Source organism: Procambarus clarkii, chromosome 34 (assembly GCF_040958095.1).
Source record: "Procambarus clarkii isolate CNS0578487 chromosome 34, FALCON_Pclarkii_2.0, whole genome shotgun sequence".
Taxonomy (NCBI): Eukaryota; Metazoa; Arthropoda; class Malacostraca; order Decapoda; family Cambaridae; genus Procambarus; species Procambarus clarkii.
The window spans coordinates 42,157,322-42,180,710 of record NC_091183.1 but is presented as its reverse complement, the minus strand read 5'-3'; positions in this window follow the sequence as shown (position 1 = coordinate 42,180,710).

Genomic DNA, 23,389 nt, shown 5'->3' with positions numbered 1-23,389 from the left:
GAAAGATAGAAATATAAGCTTCATTTTAAATATTTTACCATAGATATATATAAAGTTCTAATGAAGATACATGTGTTTTAATAATCGCCGAGCTCCGACCCCGCACAGACTGATCAACAGAGCAACTCTCTCAGAACAATGCTTATTTCACGTAAATTCATTAATAAACACATATGTTTTATATGTCTCAAGAAAGATAGAAATATAAGCTTCATTTTAAATACTTTAACATAGACATATATAAAGCTCAAGCGAAGATACATACGTTTTTATAGTGGCATTCAGTAGCTTGTCGGTCATGGAATGCAGAAGCCTACGCACTTGCCAATATAGTGTGTAATTAACAAAGATACGCTTATAAAGCCTAAAATATTATATGCCTTCAGAAAGACAGAGATATGCTCGTTATTGTGAGTGCACCAAAGGAAATATATCTTGTTGGAGGACAAAGATATATCAATTCTAAAATAAGTTTCGACTCTCGCCCCATCTATTGGAGATTCTGTTCACCTAATGACCCAAAGCTACTCAAAGCCTCCACATAGCCTTCCCGGTTTGGTGCCTTCTTTTGATAATTCAGATTCAGATTCAGATTCAGATGTTTATTCAGGTAAGGTATATACATACAAGTGATGTTACATTAATGGATTGATATATAGATAGAGCTAGTACATACAATGCCTAAAGCCACTATTACGCAATGCGTTTCGGGCAAGAAAAACATAAATATCTAGAACTTAATACTAATTGAGCATAAAGAATAAAAAGTGTTGAGAACAAATACAAATATAGATAAAAAAAGGGGGAACATGACTGAAAAAGCAGCACAAATACAATAGGTTGACAAACAGTGTTGATTAAAAAAAAAAAAAAAAAAAAAAAAAAAATAACAGACATGGGTTGACAATAGAGGAGTGAGGTAGATTACAGGGAATTTATTAGGTAGTGTTTAGTTTTTATCTTAAACTGGTTGAGAGAGGTACAGTCTTTAACATGGTTGGGAAGGTCATTCCACATTCTGGAATTACTTACTTACTCAAAGCCTCCTAGCATTACTTAAATAATGAAGAAATATGGTATATTTATTCACTATAATGTTGGTGCTTAATGCAGAACACGAGAAAACATATATTTACTATAAAATAATATACTTCCATTATGAAATAAGTAAATATGTGGCCTCATAGGAAGTCAACGGTCCAGGTGTCAATGTTGTGGAGCGACTTATCCAAGATATATTGTTGTCTGGAAAGTGTTTGTTGGCATATCAACCTTCTGTACACAGTGATCCAGTCGTCGCACTTCTGTCCTTAAATGATCGTAAATTTAGTTTATTATATTAACAAGTAGAATACGTATTTCTAATAATATCTAACATAACTAGCCAGAAAATATTTAAGACTTATTGAAAAATACATGTCTGAAAGTTAAATCGACTTCATAGAACAATAGTGTTGGTCTATACTAATCGTTATTCGTTAGTATGCGTTCGCTACTTAAAACATTTACTGTACTGATGTAAAATCTCCCATGTCTCTTCGCACATGGAACACCGAACCTTACACACTCTCTGATATATTGTTTAATTAATAGAGATTCACTAATAAAGCTTATAATTGTATATGTTATCAAAAAGGCATAGATAAAGTCGTTCTTACGTTTTAGTCACAGAGATTAGATATTAGTAAAGTAAAGTTCATTTTATTCAGGAAAGTACATAAATAGTCGATTTACAAACATAATATTGGATTTATAGATAGAGCTAGTACATACAATACCTAAAGCCACTAGTACGCATAGCGTTTCGGGCATATTATTGAGAGGAAAGATATTTATATTTAAACAATTTTTTTTTTTACCGACGCTCTCCCTATTGGTGAGAACTACAACCTAATGAAGATAAATGTTAATTTCATGTAGATACTGTAATAAACGAAAGTTTTTAATGTCATCAGAGAAGCAGAAATATAGGCAAATTTTAAATCCCTTGTCATAAATATAACTGAAGTGAAAACAAAGATATATGCATTTTGATAGTTACAAAGACAGCTCTTTAACACGGGTGGAACACGAACAAGGGGAACTTAGTACCCAAATGAGCCACAGAGATATTAGAAAGAATTTTTTTCAGTGTCAGAGTAGTTAACAAATGGAATGTATTAAGCAGTGATGTGGTGGAGGCTGACTCCATACACAATTTCAAATGTAGATGTGATAGAGCCCAATAGGCTCAGGAACCTGTACACCTGTTGATTGACGGTTGAGAGTCGGGACCAAAGAACCAAAGCTCAACCCCTGCAAGCACAAATTAGGCGAGTACAACTAGGTGAATACAGCTGAGGGGCGGGACCAAACAGCTGAAGCTCAATTCCCTACGCATAACTAGGCGAATCCATAGGAATTACCGTTTGTCCTGGCGCCATCTATGTTTTGACAGGAGTACTACTAATGTTCCCACGTTATGTGATGATCGCTATACGGGTGTTAGGGTCAGTTGCTCTTCTATATATGTTTATGGACAACGTAGGTGATTTGAGGCAATTTGCGGCCAGAGTGAAATAGTATCCACGCGGTGAGTGATGGAGGAGGATATATACTGCTGTGTACTCGACCAGCGGGTGAGAGGTAAGTTATATCGAACAATTATGGGGAACAGATGGGTTATTTTAGCGTAGAATGTCAGGTAATCGGTAACTACACAGATGGGGTAGTGTTTTTTTAAGTCTTTATTTACTAAAGTGGAACATTACATTATGCCTTTAGTTGAACAAGTCTACTGGTGGGGGAAGTAGACGGGTTTTATGAAAGTATTTTACCTAAATATTTGTATTTGGTTAACTAGTTCAGCCGTTACCAGGGAGGGTGTTCCTTTAATCTAATCTAAAAATTCTAGCCGGACAAAGTGATTAAATAAATTGAATAGAACAAAGTGGTTTGCCAGGATGCTTAACATTTAGTTTAGTTCATTTACTATGCAGCCCATGCTTAAAGAATGCAAGTTTATCATATTGAATTTACCGTAGTTTTATTGCATTTAATATACCGTTTTTACCCTATTTAATTATGTCGGGTAAAGGCCGGTCGTGGAAAGTTCCTAATATAGCAATTTTTAAAGGAAAAGTTTGAGTTAACTTTAACGCTTAAGTTAGTGACCAATTAGCTTAGTCTATTGTGAGGAAAGTTACTAGAATCTAACATTGCAAGTGCCATTTCTCTACTCTTTTTGAGAAACATGACTAGATACATGAATCGCATAGTTTTATTAATAAATGTTCATGGATTAGGTTGCATAGTTGAGGAAATGGTAATAAGGTTTGTGATTTTGTGTACCTTGACTGCAGCAGAGATTTTGATAGTGGCGCAAAATTGATAGGGGCTCGGATCACTGGGAATGCTGACTGAAGTTGATTAGGTCATGGCTATACCAAAGGAAATTAGTATAAATGGGGTTAAGTTGGGAGAAGTGTTGTAAGTAGTGCCTAAAAGCTCTCCTTGGACCTCGGTTATTCGCAAGATTATGGTTTAGACTGCAATCGTTGCAGAATTGGCAAATAAAAAATACCGATGCCCTATATAGTTTTGAAATGGTTAAGACTACCAGATGCAGTTTAATGCTGACAAATGTAAGGTTTGGGGGCTAAGTAAAGATGAGATAGATGGTGTAGATTGTTAAGAGTATTAAATTTTTTGCAGGTAGTAAATTCTCCCCGAGCTGGCACTGCTCTCCAGCCTGGGATGTTGATTGGTTAGTCTTCAACTGCCTCCCAACATGGTAGCGAGGTCCTGAGCTGACATGCAGTGAGGAACGTGGAAAGCTTCCTGAATTGGCACATGGTATGCCTCCCTTTCAAACCAGCAGCTGGCACAAATGTTCCAGCCAACATCAGAATAGTGGATGAAGCCCACACTAAAATGTAAGTGGTACAGTAAATGGACACCCCCCTCCCTTTTGACACTGAACAGTTGGGAGGAAAGGGGGGGGGGGGGAGAGAAAGTGTGGCTTATAGTTCTATTGATACAGAATCTTTTGCCATAAGCCAGTGGCAGTGCCTATTGGCACTTGCTATTCAGAATCTCCCCCTTACATAGTTAATTACAAACTAAATGCTGTAGACAAGCTTAACTTTTGAAGGGGGCAACATTTTCGTTGCCATCAAAGCACATCAAAGATGCTCTGAGCTAACTTCCCCTAGTCATTAGTGAATGGTGGCCAGTTACTCTCTAGTAGGAATTTTACTGCCATTAGAATCCATGCAGATAGTGTGCACTTCTGCTGTATCTGCCAGTTTGCTAGAAATTGAAATTGGCATACTTGCTCAGCAACTACTTGCCCTCTTGTACACGTTACTAAAGTTAGTAATAACTTGAACAATATAGCATTGGCTAAAGATAAATGTAAATTGCCATTGAAGTGCAGTTGTGGATAGTTTCTCAAATGACATTTACTGAAACTTGGCAAATTGATGCCATATATATTTATATTGCTAAATTAGATCTTTACTACTGCTACTAGAATATGTAGGAAAGGTAAATTCCTTAAAGAAATTTTTTCCATCTGAATTTGTAAAGTACTGAATGCTAATTTGAAAAGTAAAGCAAGATTGGCTTTAAATCTGAAATTAATTTGAAATATTTTTCAGGTGAAAGTGATTATGATGCATGGACTGGCTTGGAGTGAGGCTCCTTTACTCTGCAAAAGGAAATCTACAAAAGTGGGTGAGTTTGAATTTGATGTTTTAGCTATATCAATGACCTAATCTTAATTCTGTTATCTAGTCCATTTATAGGTGTGTAACCATGTCCTACTGTTACAACCCACAGGGGATGATGCAGTTTGTACTGATCCTACCCCATTTCATAAAAGGGGACCAGGCAGTCTTGCAGATTTCCCTGGCTTGGCTTTTTCAGAGCTTTGCTCTACTACCCATCTAATAGATGGACTAGATTTGCATAGGGACCCTTAACAATGGTTACATTGTTAATTCTCACAGGGCTTGTTTGCTGAATGGGTGGATGCATCTAAAACTTTAGTGCCTGGCATGCATTGTACAGTGCTTTCAGTAAAGCATATGTACAATGTGTTGATGGCACTAAAGTGGTGGATGTACTGCACCCATTTGGGGAACAAGCTCTGCACTAAAATCAGAGGAAGGGATAGGCCTTGCTGAGCCAATCTTAAAAGATTGGGAGTTAGGATTTTTCTGGCTTATTATTAGGCATTGGTGATAATAAAAGTAGTGTCCCTGTTTAATGTTTATTTTTCTTTTACAGGTGATTGTCTCTGGAGTTGTCTTGGCCTTTTGGATCTTCTGTCCCACAACCTGAAATGGGTAATAAATATTAGATGTATTATAAATACTATATGTAAAACTTATTAAATAAAACAATTTTAATGAAACTACTTTATATACCTTATCCTGAAATTATGCTGGAAATTGTTTACTACTATTGATGCAATGTTTAAACATCTGAATTTTTTTACTTTGAAAATAAATACTTGGTAAAATTTACACCTATTTGTAACTTGTTACATAGGTGCATGCAAAATGCATTGAAAAAATGTAAAAGTGGACTACCTATTCAATTTACATAAATTAACAAATATTGCAAATTAGTCTGAAATATTAAAGTGGAAGAAACTCTAGTCAATATTTTAGTTTTCATATTTGAAAGTAAATTTAAAGCTATGCAACACCTAAGCTTTATACAAATTATGATTAAATTAACTAAAGATCATTGTTAAATTTACAAAACATTAGAAAAGTGACACTGAAGCATCTACACAACATGATTTTTCACAAAGTCTTTGGTAACTTAAATTTAATCAAAGCTCTTAAATGATTTGTCTGCCAAACTTCAGATATTCTGAAATATTTTACCTAGATTAAAACCATCATTGTTTGAAAGGGCAAAACAGATTACTGTCAATTAGTTTGACCTAACATCTGCAAGGTCCTGAAGGAATGGATTTTTTTTTTGTAAAACTTTGTTTGCTAAAAACAAACCCTGCCTAATGAACCTGCTCATTTTTTTTAGAAATGGTAATTGAAACATTACCAAAGTACCAAATGAAAGACCAAGAAGCAACAAACAGGTACATGATAGAAAAGACGAAAGGGTCCTCGTAACCATTCTTTGATTTGTTAAAGAAATGACTGGGAAAAATGCTGTCATACCACAAGGGGTCTTAACCCTTGTCATATACATCACTGACATTAATCTAAATATTACCAACCACAAAAATTGCTGATATGTTATAAAAAAAATAAAGAATATAATATTGAGGCCTTAATGCAGATCTCTAACTCCACAAATAGTAACAAGACTGGCAATTTCTTAATATAAAACAGAAAAACATCCAAGACCTTGCACGTGAGCCAGAACAATCCATATCACAACTACCACATTAAAATGAAACAACATGAAGGTAAGGTAATTACCAAAAGAAGGCACCAAACCGGGAAGGCCATGTAGCACCATCAGAGGGCGCTAAATATCACCAAGAATGCCAATACGAGAACAAAAACGCATAAGGCGAACGATATCAAAAGTATCCGATTCACCTAGAATTCTATCGAGGGACAAGTGACTGCGAGGGACGGTCGGAAAGCAAGACACACGCTCGTCCTGGAAGTCAGGACATTCAACAAGGATATGCACAACTGTAAGAGGGACAACGCAATTCAGACAATAAGGAGCAGGGCGGCGCTTCATTAAGTGACCGTGGGTTAAGCGGGTATGACCAACCCACAGCCGTGCCAAAGCAGTGTCCCACCGCCGGTTACGGTGGTAGGAGGAAGGCCACGGGGACACACTAAGTTTGAGAATACGCAGCTTGTTACCAACCACAGAGGACCAACAACCCTGCCAACGGGGAAGAATGAATAACAGGATAAAAGTCGGAATAAGGAATACCTTTACGGGAGATGGGACAAGAACGGATAGCTTCCTTAGCAGCAGCATCCGCACGCTCATTGAAACACCAATATGGCTGGGAACCCAGCAAAACTCTACTGATTTAAATTTACTAGAAATAAGAAACAGCCAATGTTGAATCTCAATGACCACCGGATGGACAGGATTAAAGGACCCTAGAGCCATGAGGGCACTACGAGAATCAACTACAACCACAAAGGAGGAATGAGAAAGAGAAAGCAAGAGACGAAGAGCATAGAGAATAGCATAAAGTTCTGCCGTAAAAACGCTAGCCTCCGAAGGGAGGCGACACATGTAAGTACGGTCAGGAAAAACAACAGAGTAGCCCACACCATCCGCAGACTTAGACCCATCAGGGAAGATGGAAATAGAGTGGAAGTGCGAAGAAAAGTGCTCAAGGAAGAGGCTTTTCAGAATTGTAGGAGGGGTAAAGGCTTTAGTAATACAAGTCAAGGACGTACAAAACTTGGGAAGGGGGACTCTCCACGGAGGTAATGAAGGAACAATACGAGGAGAAACATTAGAAATATGAACAGAAAGAGAATCCTGTAAGCGAGATAACTGGACAGAAAGTGGGAGACAATGAAGAGGAACAGGAACCACAGGAGGAGGAAAAGTCAATGCACGACAGAGGCGAGAGGAAGGATGTTGGAAGGACCGCGCAAGATAGCGAAGACAGTAGCGATCACGGCAGTCCTGAAGAGAAAGCCAGTGTCAACATACAAACTAAGGGCGGGAGTCGAACGAAAACCACCAGAGCCGAGACGCAACCCAGTATGGTGCAAAGCATCAAGATGGCGAAGAGTAGAAGGAGAAGCAGAAGAGTATGCAGTGCAACCATAATTGAGTTTAGACAGGACGAGAGAGGAGTGCAAATAGAGGAGCGTGCGCCTATCCGCTCCCCAAGAAGTATGGGACAAAACCTTAAGGAGGTTAAGGGCCTTAGAGCATTCAACTCGGAGGCAAGAGATATGGGCTGACCAAGACAAACGAGTGTCAAAGACTAACCCCAAAAGCTTCGCGGAATCCCTGTACACAATGAGATGACCATAAAGCAACAACAATGAAGTAAAGGTCCTTTCAGTAAGAATCTATCATTCACTGAAAGTTGCTGCAGTTAAAAATAAAAGAAAATACAAGTCCCTAGAAATAAACAAGCAACCTTTTTGACTAAGGAAAAGAAGGTAGTTATTCTACTGTATAAATCTAAGTATTCACTTAGATAACTGTATCCAAGCATAGAGATTCCCCCCCCCCCTTCCCTTTCAGAAAAACATCTACTTTCGAAAAAGTTTAACATTGGCCAACAAAAATGATTCCAGAACTAAATTGCCTAATACCAGGAACAACTGAGAGCCATGACAAACACTGCAACCCTCTCCTACCCCCAAGTCTTATGCTATTTATGATCCAAGGTAATTTGAGATACTATACTGTACTTCCTACAGACGAGTCTAGTGAGAGGGTGATCTCCTGGCGATTAAATTGAAGCACGATACAGGTGTCAACGAACATCAGTCAGCCCACTTGTCAGCACAGTGGATAACTAATGACATCATAATCTGCAGTGTTGTATGCCTCCCTGTGGCCATTTAAATCAATAAAACACAGGGTTGTGGCAATGTTTACAGCATAAGGCAAGGTATAGAGGAATCCTGGAATGCCATGTAATGTGTAGTCCTTGAATGTGCTTTAGGCAACCAAATTGAATAACAACATTTCTGGTGTTCGGCTATATAATCCGAGTTTCTCATTCGGTATAATGTTTTAAACCTAAATAGGAATTCACTTTAAAGGTAAATTTATTTGGAAAGTGCTAACCAGATTCCAAATTACTGAGCTCTGAAAGTACTACAAGGCAAGTTTAACCGAATGAGTGTTTGCCTATCCATACCCCCATGAGGTATGTGACAACACTGAATAAAGAAAGGGTCTTTGAGCATTCACCGTGCAGGTATTTGACATGACCAATATAGCCAAGTGTTAAAGATCATTCTAAGCAGTTCTGCACAATCCATATACTATCAATTAATATAATTGTACAATGGTGCTTGGTGGATGATATTTCCTATTAAAACTCATTGGACAACTGTTTGTATTAGACATTTTAAACCTACAAATGGTAGCCCTAGATATCGCACTACAGTATTAATTACAAGATGAACAATGTAAAATCAATACCACAACAGCAAAGGATGACGGCTTTTCAACAACCGACAAACACACAGGTCTAACACCAGCCATCCCGAGAGAGGACGTCCCAAGCATGTACATCCCACAACTTTACATCACCTTTGCTACCTCACGCGAGCACGCAACAGCATGAGGATGCCATACTCCCAAACCAACTCCATGCACTTTGAGGCTTTAACAACTCAACATTTAAAAAGTTGATTTAAAAAATAAAACACCTGAATTTTTCCCTAATTAAATTTACTAGGGAAATGCACACCAAGCCATGAAACTTACAATGAAGATGAACAAACTACACACAACTGTCACCAAACTTCCACATACCACCCCCCTCTCACTCCTGCCCTCCCTCCTTAGGTGCTCTGATTGGCTGAGCACCTGAGCCACCACCACTCACCTCTTGTTGTGAGAGCCTAAAGCATGTTTGGTTGCACTTTAAAAGTTCCCGAGTGTACTCGCCTAATTGTGAGTACCGCCTGCCCGGTTCACCATTTTGTTTTTCAATCTACCTCAATTTACCCCTTTACAGTCAAATATTATGCAAAATTCTGTTTAAGACTTGTCCCTTCTTAACTTAAATAACTGCTTTGGATATTCTGCAATCTTTCTAGGTGGGTAAAAATGACTCTTGAGGCCAGAAAGGACTTATCAGATGGCGATCATAACAATACGGTACACACACAAAATCACAACCTGATATACACCAAGCAGAAAATCCACTGGAGCTGTGAGGCGACATAAACCCTTGCCCAAGGCACTGGCAGCTGCATACTCTACCACAGTATATTACTGACTTTGTAAGTCTTACAACCGGATTTCCCCATAAATCACAGCAAGTTTTGAGGCCCCTCCTTGAGTCAACGTCTTACGTAAGACCTACAAGCACTCAGGTGAAGGCTGAAGCAGTTCAACACCATACGCCCCAACTTCAAATACACAGTTGAGAGGCGGGACCAAAACGTGATTTTCTGTGTGTGCCTGAAGTTGGGGCAAACGGTCTTGCTTCACCCTTCACTTTACCCTTCACCGGCGTACTTCAGGGGTTTTATTTAATACTTGGACTGGCTTCAGTAGGGCCTCCAGACTTTCTGTGGCTTCACAAGTGTCACGTGAATCCCCTGCATAGCAGTGGAACTGCCTTTTCCCTTCACCTTCAATGCCTCTGCACTGGAAGTATACATCTACACCAGCCCAGAAGTCATCAGTCCTGCCACCTCTCCATACCCCCCAGGGCCTGGCACGGCCTGGTACGACTCAGAGGCAAGCCGGGCGCCACTGCTAACTGGCAGTTTGTCCCCACAAACAAGCAGTTAGCCGCCTTCAACTGACAGTGGTACAGCTCAACACAAAGGCACCGCCAGCCACAACGAGCAGTTTGCTAGTTGACCAGATGTCCACCTCGTGTTGACACTGGATGAGTCATCACCGCCGGACTATATAAAGAGCGCTGCCTCCCTGGAGAGGCAATCTCTCCCTTAGTGCTCTAGGATCACCTTAGTGTCTCTAACCCGTCGTCCACTTCCAGCCAACATCATGTGACTGATGCCATGGTGGTATGGTAGCTGTCTTCAGAACACCAGTATATCTTCATACTTTTATTCATTGCTTATAGTTTATTTTTTGCATTTAAGGTCATACTAACTTGTTCAACTTTGCATTACATGATAGTCAAGTATTGTCATGTGTTATTTTTGTTCATTACTATTTCAGTAAATTGTTTAATTATTTATTTGATAATTTTCATTTGTTTCCACCTGCAACTTACACACTGCAAGGCCAATAGCAGCATTTCTTTCATTTATGTGAGGGAGAGCCATACCATCTTGGTTCAGTATAGCTGTGATACCATAACCCGTCACACAAGATATCCAGTTGTAAGACTTTTACCATCAGTGGTGGTAGAGTATGCAACTGGCAATGCCTTTGTTACAGGTTCGCTTCATCTCACAGCCCCAGTGGATTTTCTCACACATTTGAATACATGAAACAACTTTATTTGATACATTCCAAACCAAAGTACTGTACAGTACAGTAATTATCAAACCATCAAATGTGTGGGATAATCATAGTGCGCTAAATATCACTAACGTCGCCAATACAAGAACAAAAACGCATACGGCGAACAATATCAAAGGTATTGAATTTACCAAGAATTTTATCGACGGACAATTGACAGTGAGGGATGGTCGGGAAGCAAGACACGTAAGTCCTGGAAGTCAGGACATGTAGAGACAACGGTTTGGACAATAAGAAGCAGGGCAGCGCTCCATTAAGTGCCAGTGAGTTAAACGTGTATGACCAATATACAACCTTGCCAGAGCCGTTTCCCACCACCGGTTACGGTGGTAGGAGGAAGGCCACGGGAACACACTACTCTTAAGAGCACGCAATTTGTTACCAGTAACAAAAGACCAACAACCCTGACAACGGGCAAGAATGGGGAAATGAATAACTGGGTAAAAGTCATAATAAGGAATACCTTTACGGGAGATGGGACAGGTGCGGATAGCTTCCTTAGCGGCAGTGTCCGCACGCTCATTTAAGAACACACCAATATGGGTGGGAATCCAGCGAAATTCCACTGTCTTAAATCTACTGGAGATAAGAAACAGTGTTACGATATATCGTATCGTGTTATTTCATCGCATAAAGGCACGATTATTTAAGTCATACGTTCATTATTACTGGAAGAACGAGGTTAACAACCATGGAGGTCGTTAACTGTCAGCACGGTATGGCTCGTCCGGTGGCAGGAATTTCTGTTAGCCAATCAGAACCACCGGGCGAGGTAACGTGTGTGCTGGCCAGAGCATGTGGAGAGACAGACATCTACTCCCCTCCATTGAGTCAACAGGCTGTCGTCGCGTTTGGATGTGTGACCAACGGACCCAACTGTTAGTGTGCTCCACCCTCACGAAGGAAGAGGACCTCGAGGCATGGTCGACGTTCTTGAAAGTTATGGAAGATAACAGCTTTGAGATTTAGAGGTCGGCGTGGAGGTAACGCGCTGATTTTCCTGATAGCGGTACAAATTGCAGGAAAGTAGATGATTTATAAGTGGGAAGATCAATCGGACAAGAGACGACTGTAGCTTGGTCGTAGTATCTCTCTCTCTCTATATATATATTTAACTGTACTTGTGTACAATGCACACCTATATTTATACATGTAAAATATTGTATATATGGTGATTAGAGATATATCACAATATATCCACGATGAAGTTTTATACCATCTTATTTTCTTGCCCTTTGTCAGACCTCAGCACAAAGTGTGTCGCACCTGACAACAAGTCCGGCTGAGGCTGACACCTGTTCAGATTCATGTACTGTACCCCGTTGTAGTACAACGAAGCATTAGGATAAGCATTTCAGAATAAACCTAAATTAAATGTGTTGGGTTGTCAACAGTTCGATCCCAACACATATGTGGGCCTGTCCGGGATTGTTTTGAGCAAGACACACTGTGTACACTTGCAGCACCCATTGCTAGTCATCTAGGTGTCCAGCCAGGCAAAGTTTTCATCATGGATCGTGTCCAAGAATTTATAACAAAAGAGGACCCATTGATTTTGGAGAGCTGTACGAAAGAACAGCTGAAGCAAATCGCCGAACACTATGAGATAGAATTAGTGTCGACTAAAGTGGTCTATATGAGACAAGAACTTGGAAATAAAGTAAGGTCTCGATGCGAAGACGTCGGAGCGATAGGATTAGATGTGAGTGCAAAGGAAAGTGTGGAACAAGATAATGAGGAAGTGTCTTCTAATTCGTCTCGTAGGAGTGGAAGTTTAGAATATGAATTGGAACGTTTGAAACTGGAAGCTCAAATTAAGAGGGAAGAGAGACAGTTTCAGTTAGAGAAACTGAAATTGGAGAAAGTGAGACTTGAAAGTGAGCAAAAAATGCGTGTAGAATTAGAAAAGGAGAAAACGAAGCAAATGGAAAGCGAAGCAAATAAATTTGTGGCTGCTCAGAGGCGAGAGCGAGAGGTACACTCGGAGAGCACACCTATGCCTGCAGCATATGATCACAAGGCACGTGAAAAGGAGGTTCCGCAATTTTGTCCAGAAGAGTCTGAGTCTTTTTTTGAGCATTTTGAAAAAGTTGCTACACTAAAGCAGTGGCCAGAGGAGGATTGGGCCCAATTGGTGCAAATAAGATTGACTGGGGCAGCGAGAGAGGCCTATACCCAGCTCTCTCTTGAAGATTGTAAAAATTACTGGACTGTGAAAAACAGCGTATTAAGGTCATTTCTACTGACACCTGAAGCTTACCGGAAGCGGTTCAGAGAAATGGTAAAGACACAAAAGGAGCACATATGCTGAAACAGCCAGAGATTTGGAACGTAGATTCCAAAGATGGAAGATTCCAAAAAAGATTCTAAAATCTCAAAGCTGTTATCTTTCATAACTTTCAAGAACGTCGACCATGCCTCGAGGTCCTCTTCCTTCATGAGGGTGGAGCACACTAACAGTTGGGCCCGTTTGTCACACATCCAAACGCGACGACAGACATCTACTCCCCTCCATTGAGTCAACAGGCTGTCGTCGCGTTTCGATGTGTGACCAACGGACCCAACTGTTAGTGTGCTCCACCCTCATGAAGGAAGGATCCCAATGTTGAATTTCAACTACCAAAGGATGGACTGGATTAAAGGATTCTAGAGCCATGAGGGCACTGCAAGTGTCAACTACAAACACAGAGGAGGATTGACAGCGAGAAAAGAGTTGATGAAGAGCATAGAGAATAGCATAAAGTTCTGCCATGAAGATGCTAGTCTCCGGAGGCAGGAGACACAAAGGTGCAGTCAGGAAAAACAACAGAGTAGCCTACACCGTCTGCAGACTTAAGACCCATTGGCGAAGACGGAAATAGAGTGGAAGTGTGAAGAAAAGTGTTCAAGGAAAAGGTGATTTAGAACTGTAGGAGGGGTAAAAGTTTTAGTCATGTGGGTCAAGGCTTACAGAATTTAGGAACGGGGACCCCTCCATAGGGGCAAAGACGGAATGACACGAGGGGAAATATTGGTAACACAAACTGAAAGAGCATTTTGTAAGAGAGACAACCGTACAGAAAGAGATAGGTGGTGAAGGGGAACAGGAACCACAGGATGGGTAAACCTCAAGGCATGACATAAGCAAGAGTGAGGGTGCTGTAAGGACCGTGCAAGGTGGAGAAGACAGTAGCGATCATGGCGATCCTGTAGAAACAGGACGCCAGTTTCAACATACAGGCTTAGGGTAGGTGTCGAAGGAAAGGTACCAGAGCTGAGCCGTAACCCAGTATGATGCAGTGTGTCCAGATGGTGAAGGGTAGAAGGAGAAGCAGACGAGTAAACAGGGCCATAATCGAGTTTAGACAGAACGAGAGAGGAATGTCAAGAGAGGAGCAGTGTCGATTAGCTCCCCAAGAAGTATGGGACATGACCTAAAGTTAGTTAAGGGCCTTAGAGCATTCAACTCGGACGTAAAAAATATGGGGCGACAAAGACAAACGAGTGTCAAAGATTAGCCCTAAAAGCTTTAGCAGATTCTTTGTACAAAAGGGGATGACCCCTGTTACCTAACAGTAAATAGGTATCTGGGAGTTAGCTATTACAGGCTGCTTCCTAGGGGGGTGCGTGTGTGGGAGAAAAAAAAATTTAGTAGTTAACCACTGAACTGCTCTGTCTCCAAATAACACCCTGGTGCACAAGAAATAAATTCTTTCCAAAAATTTTTTTTCTCTTCTTATATTATAAATAAATAAATAAATAAATATGTTTATTCAGGTAAGGTACATACATACAAGTGATGTTACATTAATGGATTGATATATAGATAGAGCTAGTACATACAATGCCTAAAGCCACTATTACGCAATGCGTTTCGGGTAAATTGTTAAAATGCAGAGTCTGATCACGGGGAAACTAAACAAAAAAACATTGTATGTGACTTACTTTAGCTGCGATGGAGCTGGGAAGTTGAGCAAATTATGGGCGCTGAGCGTTGGAGCGATGGGGGTCTGTCGGCCCCGCCACCCCGTGCGACGGCAGTTGCTGCGAATAAAATGTTGCGCAATTATTTTGAAGTTTCTCATTCATTTCTTCTTTTTTTTTGCTGTAATATTATTTAAAAGTGTGTAATTTGTGGAATTTATATAATTCAAAGTATAGAACATCGCTATGCTCAAAATTATGGGCCTCATATATGCGACATATTCTACAATCAAACAGTGTTTTTGCTGTTATTACACTATATACACACATTGTATATACCCATCTACGTATGTATTCACCATAACGATCCACTATGTTGGTATGGTGAGCCCAAAAAACATGAGTGAGCTGCCACACCCTGCCAGTCCTCCCTCCCTCCTCCAACACATTACTCGCCAACATTCCTCCTCCCAAAATACTGTTATTGTGTTTATTACACTATTTACACACGTTATGTATAAGTATGTACATGTTTTATTCATGTACATACGTACATACTTGCCATCTCCTCACCTCTCTCTCTTGCCTACTTAATGCTCTTGCTTCCCTCATCTCATCACAATCGACTTTATAATGGTCCAGGACGGATCGAAATGTCGTCGTCTATTCAATTTCCAGTGTGTGGTTTGGTCAACAATGAAATCTTCATGCAAGATCTTATAAAGAAAACCCCTAGAACGAGTTTTGCAGATACGAAAGAGTTTAAGGTGAGTAGGGGATGGTTTGAGAAATTTTGAAAAAAGAAGTGGTATTCATAGTGTTGTGAGGCATGGTGAGGGTGCCAGCTCAGACAAAGTAGGGGCTGAAAGATTTGTTCATGATTTTAAAGATTTTGCAGATACTGTATTGATGGATATATTCCACAACAAGTGTTTAATTGTGAGGAGACATGGCTATTCTGGAAAAAATTGCCGAAGAGGACATACATTACCCAAGAGGAGACGTCACTGCCCGGACACAAGCTAACTTGGGCTAACTTGTGTCAGGATAGGCTAACTCTTGTGCTGTGTGGCGATTTGAAAATTAAACCCTTGCTCGTGTATCATTCCGAAAATCCAAGAGTTTTAAAAAATATATAACGTGCAGAAAAACTGTGATGTAGAGTGGTTTGCCCTGCCATCAAAAAATATCTGCAAGAGAAAAGTTTGACACTAAAGGGCCTGCTTCTCGACAATGCTCCTGCTCATCCTCCAGACTAGGAGGATGCATTGTTGGGGCCACTTTTTTTTTTTTAGGGATATTCCTGCATGGGCCCTAAGTTTCTGGCTAATGAACCAATGACATGAAGGAGGAGTTTTCAACCTACCTTGTGTTAGGTGTGCAGGGGTCAATAGGCTGAACATAATGTCAGGAGCAAAGGGGGGCGTTTGCCTCTTCAAACACAATTGTGACCATCTTCATCTCTTCGAACTATCCTAAATGCTCTCTTCACCTGTCTGACCAAATTGGGTGTCCAGACCACCTTTGAATCTGAAATTGTAAAATTAATAGTGATTTCAGAATATTCAGTCCATTTATACTAACAAAATTATATACAGTATACTGTAATTGAAATTTTACAGAATGATAAAGGCAATTTAGTAACTTTGTTAAAATGCACATGGGGGAAATACATGAAAATAGGTTAATATGGTTTGTAAGGTTGATGGGAAATGTTTATTACTTTTATGATTTAAAAGATGTATAGCCCTGATACTCCATCCTGGGTGCATTCCACCAGGTAATGACCACAGCAAAAGTTTTCCACGAGGCTCTATTGTCACACAAACTTTTCACATTTTCAAACTTGATTCATCTTTCCCCCCCCCCCCTCGTTCCAGGGGTTTTCTTTAAAAGGTCTTCATGCAAATGCCTTGGTTTCTCACAAATGATGGCCTCTGAAATGCTATCACCTGCTAACTCCTTGTTGTGTATCCAAATTAATAAAAACTTTTTAACATCCTCAAGTGTTTGTGTTCTTTGTTTCGGGATTGTTGATATGCCTTTTGCCACTTTAACGCTCATAATGTCCTTTTTCTTAGCAAGTACCTTGCATATTGTTGACATAGATTTGTTGTACTGCCTAGCCAGTTCAACAACCTGTGCACCATTTTGATGTTTATGAATGCTCTCTTGTTTTTCCTCTATGGTCATTCTCACATGTGTTTTCTTGGCTTGAACCTTACCACTGGCTTTCTTGGGACTCATGGCAAGATATATCATAACAAATTTTATGTTCAAATAGCCAAAAATCCCAAAACAAATGTAATGCTTTACAAAGAATTCAGGCGCGATACTTACTAGGCAGGAGACACTGGTAAACTGAGGCGCGATCACCATGCCACCACGCGCTAGGTCAGCCCATACGTATATCAACAAACTCCTTTCCCGAGGCAAAGTTTGTAACCCGATTCAAATTTTTCGAAGAAATTAGGCTCGTAACCCGAAAAGTTCATAAATATTCATTCATAAGCCGAGGTGTCACTATATATAACTAAAAAATTAAACTCAGGATTACTTTCAACCCCCACCCCTTTTGCTCTACTCCATCGCCACCTACCTTCACCCCCCTCTATGATGTACTCTTCCATAGACACCTACCTTTGCCCCCCTCCTCCCCTCTACTCCTCCATCATCACCTACCTTCACACCCCCCTCCCTTCTCCTCCTCCATCGTCACCTTCCTTTCACCCTCCTCTATGAAGTACTCTTCCATAGACACCTACGTTCACTGCATATAATGCTCCCCTCTATTCCTCCATCGTCACCTACTTTCACCCCCCTCCGCTCTACTCCTCCAGGGTCGCAGACAATTTCACGAGCGTGAGAACTACGAGTTCTCTAACCACTCTCACACTCCTACTCTCTCACCAGTGAGGGGGAGGGAAGGAGGGAGGAAATGAAGGAAGAAAGGTGGGGGAGAGAGAATAGGCAGGGGGGAGGAGGGCCTAGATACATTTCTTCCATATAGATAGGTAGACTGAGGGAGAGCTGCTTGCCAAGAGCCCTATCAGACAGGCTTCCTATTCCTCAACTCTCCCTAATATGCCACATCCTGATCAGGACAACTTGCTCGATTGTTATTCTTGGTGTGACTCGAGAACTGACCTCGAGGCGGGGCATGGGCATGGATTATCTCCCTGGGGCACGCACCTCCCTGCCCCAGCTCTCTCTCTCTCTCACATAATCTATCAAGGGTCTAACATGAGGTCATTGTGCCTACCAGAAGTGTATATGTCCAAGGCTGGCCACCTGTCTGGACCATTCAAATGTATAAACACGTAATTAGTCTATTAAAATTATATATAATGCTACAATTATAAATTAATTTGTTCATGGTCATTCGTTTATCAGTATTTTAATATGAGGTATATATACGCATGTATGTATACGTTGACGTACACATATATGATTATGTGTATGGAATGATTATGATTATGTGTAATCATATATGATTATATCTAATGGAATGCATTAGTAAGTGATGTGGTGGAGGCTGACTCCATACACAGGTTCAAGTGTAGATATGATAGAGCCCAATAGGCTCAGAAACCTGTACACCTGTTGATTGACGGTTGAGAGGTGGAACTAAAGAGCCAGAGCTCAACCCCAGCAAGCACAATTAGGCGAGTATATGAACGAATGCACATGTACACTTTCAAATGAATTAAGATACCTTGAGATACACAATGACTTAGTTTAAACAGTTTAAACACATTATGGTACTGATTTTGACATGCTGATGTCTGGAAGGGAGAGGGGGTGTGGGGGGTTATTGTCTGAGGTGGAGGACCAGAGGAGGGGGTCAGTGGAAGGATGGTGGCTGGAGGGATGCCATTGTTCTAATGGTTATGAAAACAATTATTGATGGCAGGAATTCAGTGGGTGTGTACTTCACCCGCACCATCACCATACTGTGCCCTGCTACAACCCCCCCCCCCTCCCACTCCACCCATGCTGTGCGGGGCATATTACACATTATGGGATAACCGACTGTCTGTCCATTCCTGTCTGCTCGTTATGCTGCCCTTCCTTTTGAAAATTGTCTGCTTTATCGACTTCCTTCAAGACCACACGTTAGCCTCGTATCACGCCCTCTTACCACTCTCAGGGAGCCGGCTCTTCTATACAATAGTTACCACTCAGTCCCCAAGGTGAAAGTGTCCGGGCATATGACTTGTTACGTGTACTTATTTGCGATTCGTTTGGGCTGTCACGTGTGGTGATTAGTGTTGGGTAAGGCTAGGCCAGGTCAGGTCAGACTAGGCCAGGTCAGACTAAGCTAGGTAAGGCTAGGCCAGGTCAGGTCTGGCTAGGCCAGGTCAGGCCAGGCCAGGCAAGGCAGGGTGAGAGAAGTAAAGCGGCAGGTACTTACGTTTCCGAGAAAGTAGCGGCGGTAGTATATTGTTGATTTAGATTCGACGACATCCTGAAGCTAGTAGGTGGCGGCCTCATCGCTCTCAAACTTCTTGTTGTTGTAGGGGATACGAGGCACACCCAATATCCCCCTTACATTGATCACATCGCACACTAATATTTTTGTCTCAGATTTGTCTGTTTCGTATATGTATAATTGTTCAATATTAAAACCACAATAGAATGCTCTAAGTACTTTCGTATATTAATACATCTTCAGAAGGAATGGTTCGCTCTGAAGATGTATTAATATAAGAAAGTACTAAAGGAAATTCCTGTTTCAATTCTTCCTCCGTGGTCTGACTCTTATTATATATTGTATATACTGAATTATATATACTATGCTTATATAATATATACTGAAATATTGTTACATTTAACGTATGAAACAAAGTATATATCTGTATTTTTAATAAAATATAAAACATTAATATTTATCAACGTATCTCTGTGAATTACATAATTTATCAGTATTGTACAGCCTGTGATCTCCACCTGGCTGGCCACTGATACCTAAGTAGCTTTCATGTGTCCGGACACCGGCGATAGGATTGTATTATTTAACTTTAAAGAGAGAGATATTTCTTGAAATGTTGTCACATTAACGTCTACATCTTCCTTCCTTCTGACATATAGATTTTAACGTTAATTAGCATATATGGAAATAAATTACACAATTTATAGGCTGGTGTGAAGGGCTTCACACTCTTAGAGCAAGCCATCAAGAAACTGTACAGTATCAAATGCATATATTTTCGCTTTCACTTCAGTTATATTTATGACAAGTATTTAAAGTGTAGCTTATATTTCTGCCTTTCTGTTGACATAGAAAACTTTCGTTTATTACATTATCTAGATAAAATTAGCATTGATCTTCAAAAGGTTGTAGTTGTAACTTCCATTATAAACAACATTATTATTGCAAACAGTAGGAGTTTCAAAGTCTCATTTGTATGGATACCTTCTCATATAGGTGTTGTCCAGCATGATGACACAAACAAGGCAGCTAAAACTGAATGTGATAAGCCTGAAGTTGAGTGGGATATGGGCATTCCAATCTCTTCTGTCAAAGCCGCAATATTTTAGGAAATTAGGGAAGACAGAAGAGCAGTCACTGACACACAAAAGCCAGAAAGCAAGAGTATAAAGAACTATGACATGTTTATGTGCCTCTGTAACCTTTTCCACTACCGCCCACAAGATGATATATGGGGTGCATAATTAATGAACAAAACTAAGTAAACATGTTTAGAATCGAGAATTATATGAACGGACAGCATAAAACTTCCACTAGTGTCACAATGACAGTGTGACATTGTAATTGCCAGAATTAGGCTAGGATATCGATATGTATCGCAGGTGGCTGCAGGTAATGAATAGCCCCCAATGGTGAATATTCCAATTGTAAACTATGTGAACAAGAGCTGGGACATACTCACCAACACTATATCTGTGATTGCCCTGTTATAAGTGACTTCAGACCAAATGGTATAAGGTACTTTGAACTCTGTAATTACTTCATACACTTAGGAATATTGGAAGATATTCTTATGCTGTACCCGGATTTTGCTAACGGAGGCTAATAGATCAGCCTTATATTTTATGTTCTCACCTGATTGTTACCTTGAGGTAGGCCCGTAAGTGGTAGTCCTCTTGAACGATTAACAGTATCAATAGATGATACTGGAGATCTGTGGAGGTGCGACTGGACCCTGCGTGACGGGAGATGTATAACTTGTTTCTTGTGATTGATTGATGAGGATTAAGCCACCCAAAAGGTAGCACGGGCATGAATAGCCCGTAAGTGGTGTTCTTGTTAGTCACAGTTGATTTTTTTTTTATTGAGGCTGGTATGTTATCCCCTGATTCCATGTATAACTAACCATCCTGTGAGATGGGAATATTTAATGAACTTATAGGTAGTTTTTGATATACACTGTGTAATCTTTCATATAGAATAGGGTAGCAGCACATTACTGTGTATACCTAAGCTTGTTAATAATAACAAAAAAAAAAGTTAGTTTCTATCGATAGGGAGAGCGATGGTTCAAAAATCCTTCTTTAAATTATGGATATCTTTCCTATCTCACTAAGATATAATCTCTGTGATTAAAATGCAAAATTGACTTTGTCACTGCCTTTTTGATAACGAATACAATCATAAGTTTATTTGTAAATCTCTATTAAACAGTAAATCAGAGAGCGTGTAAGGTTCCGTGTTCTATGTCCGAAGAAACGGAGATTTTACATAAATACAGTACAGTACATGATAGTTTAAGTAGCGAACGCATGATTTAACTTCCAACCATGTATTTTTAAATAATCTTTAACGTTTTCTGGCTAGTTATGTTAGATTTGATTAAAAATACGCATTCTACTTGTTAATATCGTTAGATTTGATTAAAAATACGCATTCTACTTGTTAACATCATAAATTAAATTTGCGATAATTTGAGCAGAGAAGTTCGACGACTGGATCACTGTGTACAGAAGGTTGATATGCCAGCAAACACTTTCCAGAGAGCAATATATCTTGGATAAGTCGCTCCACGATATTGTTGCTTGGACCATCGACTTCCTTTGATATTACATATTTACATCTTATTTTGTTATGAAATGATATTTTTTCAGAGTAAAATTATGTTTTCTCATTTTCTGCATCCAGCATCTACATTATAGTGAGTAAATATACCATATTACTTCATTGCTTACGTAATGCTAGGAAGGTTTGAGTAGCTTTGGGTCTTTAGTGGACAGAATCTCCAATAGATGGGGCGAGAGTCGCCCCATCTCTCTCGACCGGGCGGGACTCGAAACTTAAATTAAAATTGCTATATCATTGGTCTCAAACATGATATATTTCCTTTGATGCACTCACAATAACGATTATAGCTCTGTCTTTCTGGAGGCATGTAATATTTTAGGCTTTATTAGCGTATCTTTGTTATTTACACAACATATTGGCAAGTGCGTAGGCGTCTGCACTCCATGGCCGAAAAGCTACTGAACGCCACTATAAAAACATATATATCTTCACTTGAGCTTTAAATATGTCTAATGTAATGTATTTAAAATAAAGCTTATATTTCTATCTTTCTTAAGACGTGTAAAACATTTGTGTTTATTAACGAATTTACGTAAAATAAACATTCTTCTGAGAGAGTTGCTCTGTCGCTCAGTCTATGCGGGGGTCGGAGCTCGGCGATTATTAAAATACATGAATCTTCATTAGAATTTTAATTATGTCTATGATAAAGTGTTTAAAATGAGCCTTATATTCCTATCTTTCTTGAGGCATATAAAAAATTTACGATTATTTACAAATTTACGTGAAATAAGCATTGTTCTGAGAGAGTTGCTCCGTCGATCGATCTGTCCGGAGTCGGGGCTCGGCTATTATAAAAGTACACGTATCTTCGCTTTAAATTTAAATATATGCCCATGGTAAGGTATTTAGAACGAAGCTTATATATCTGTCTTTCTTGTCACATATAAAACTCTTACGTTTATTAAGGAATCTGCGTGAAATAGGCATGGTTCTGAGATGAATGCTGCGGTTTTCGAGTTTGACGAGCGATGAAAACTGCCACTTTTATACAACTACAAATATCTTCGGTTTTACTTAAAATATTTGTCTGGTAGAGGTTTTACATATAGATCGTGTTTCTGTCTTTCTTCTGACTAATAAATAATTTTGGTTTAATCAGTTATCAAGATGTTTTCAACAATATTCTTTCATCGTTCGTCTTTTCCAACTTGGGCGACCCTTTTGGAAGCGCGATACTTGGGTTAACCCATCCTATAGTTGGGTCTGTTTCCAACTGGGGTTCGAATATAGCCAGACAATCCCCATTGTCGTCCCCGTTCTTCACCTTTACTCTCCTTA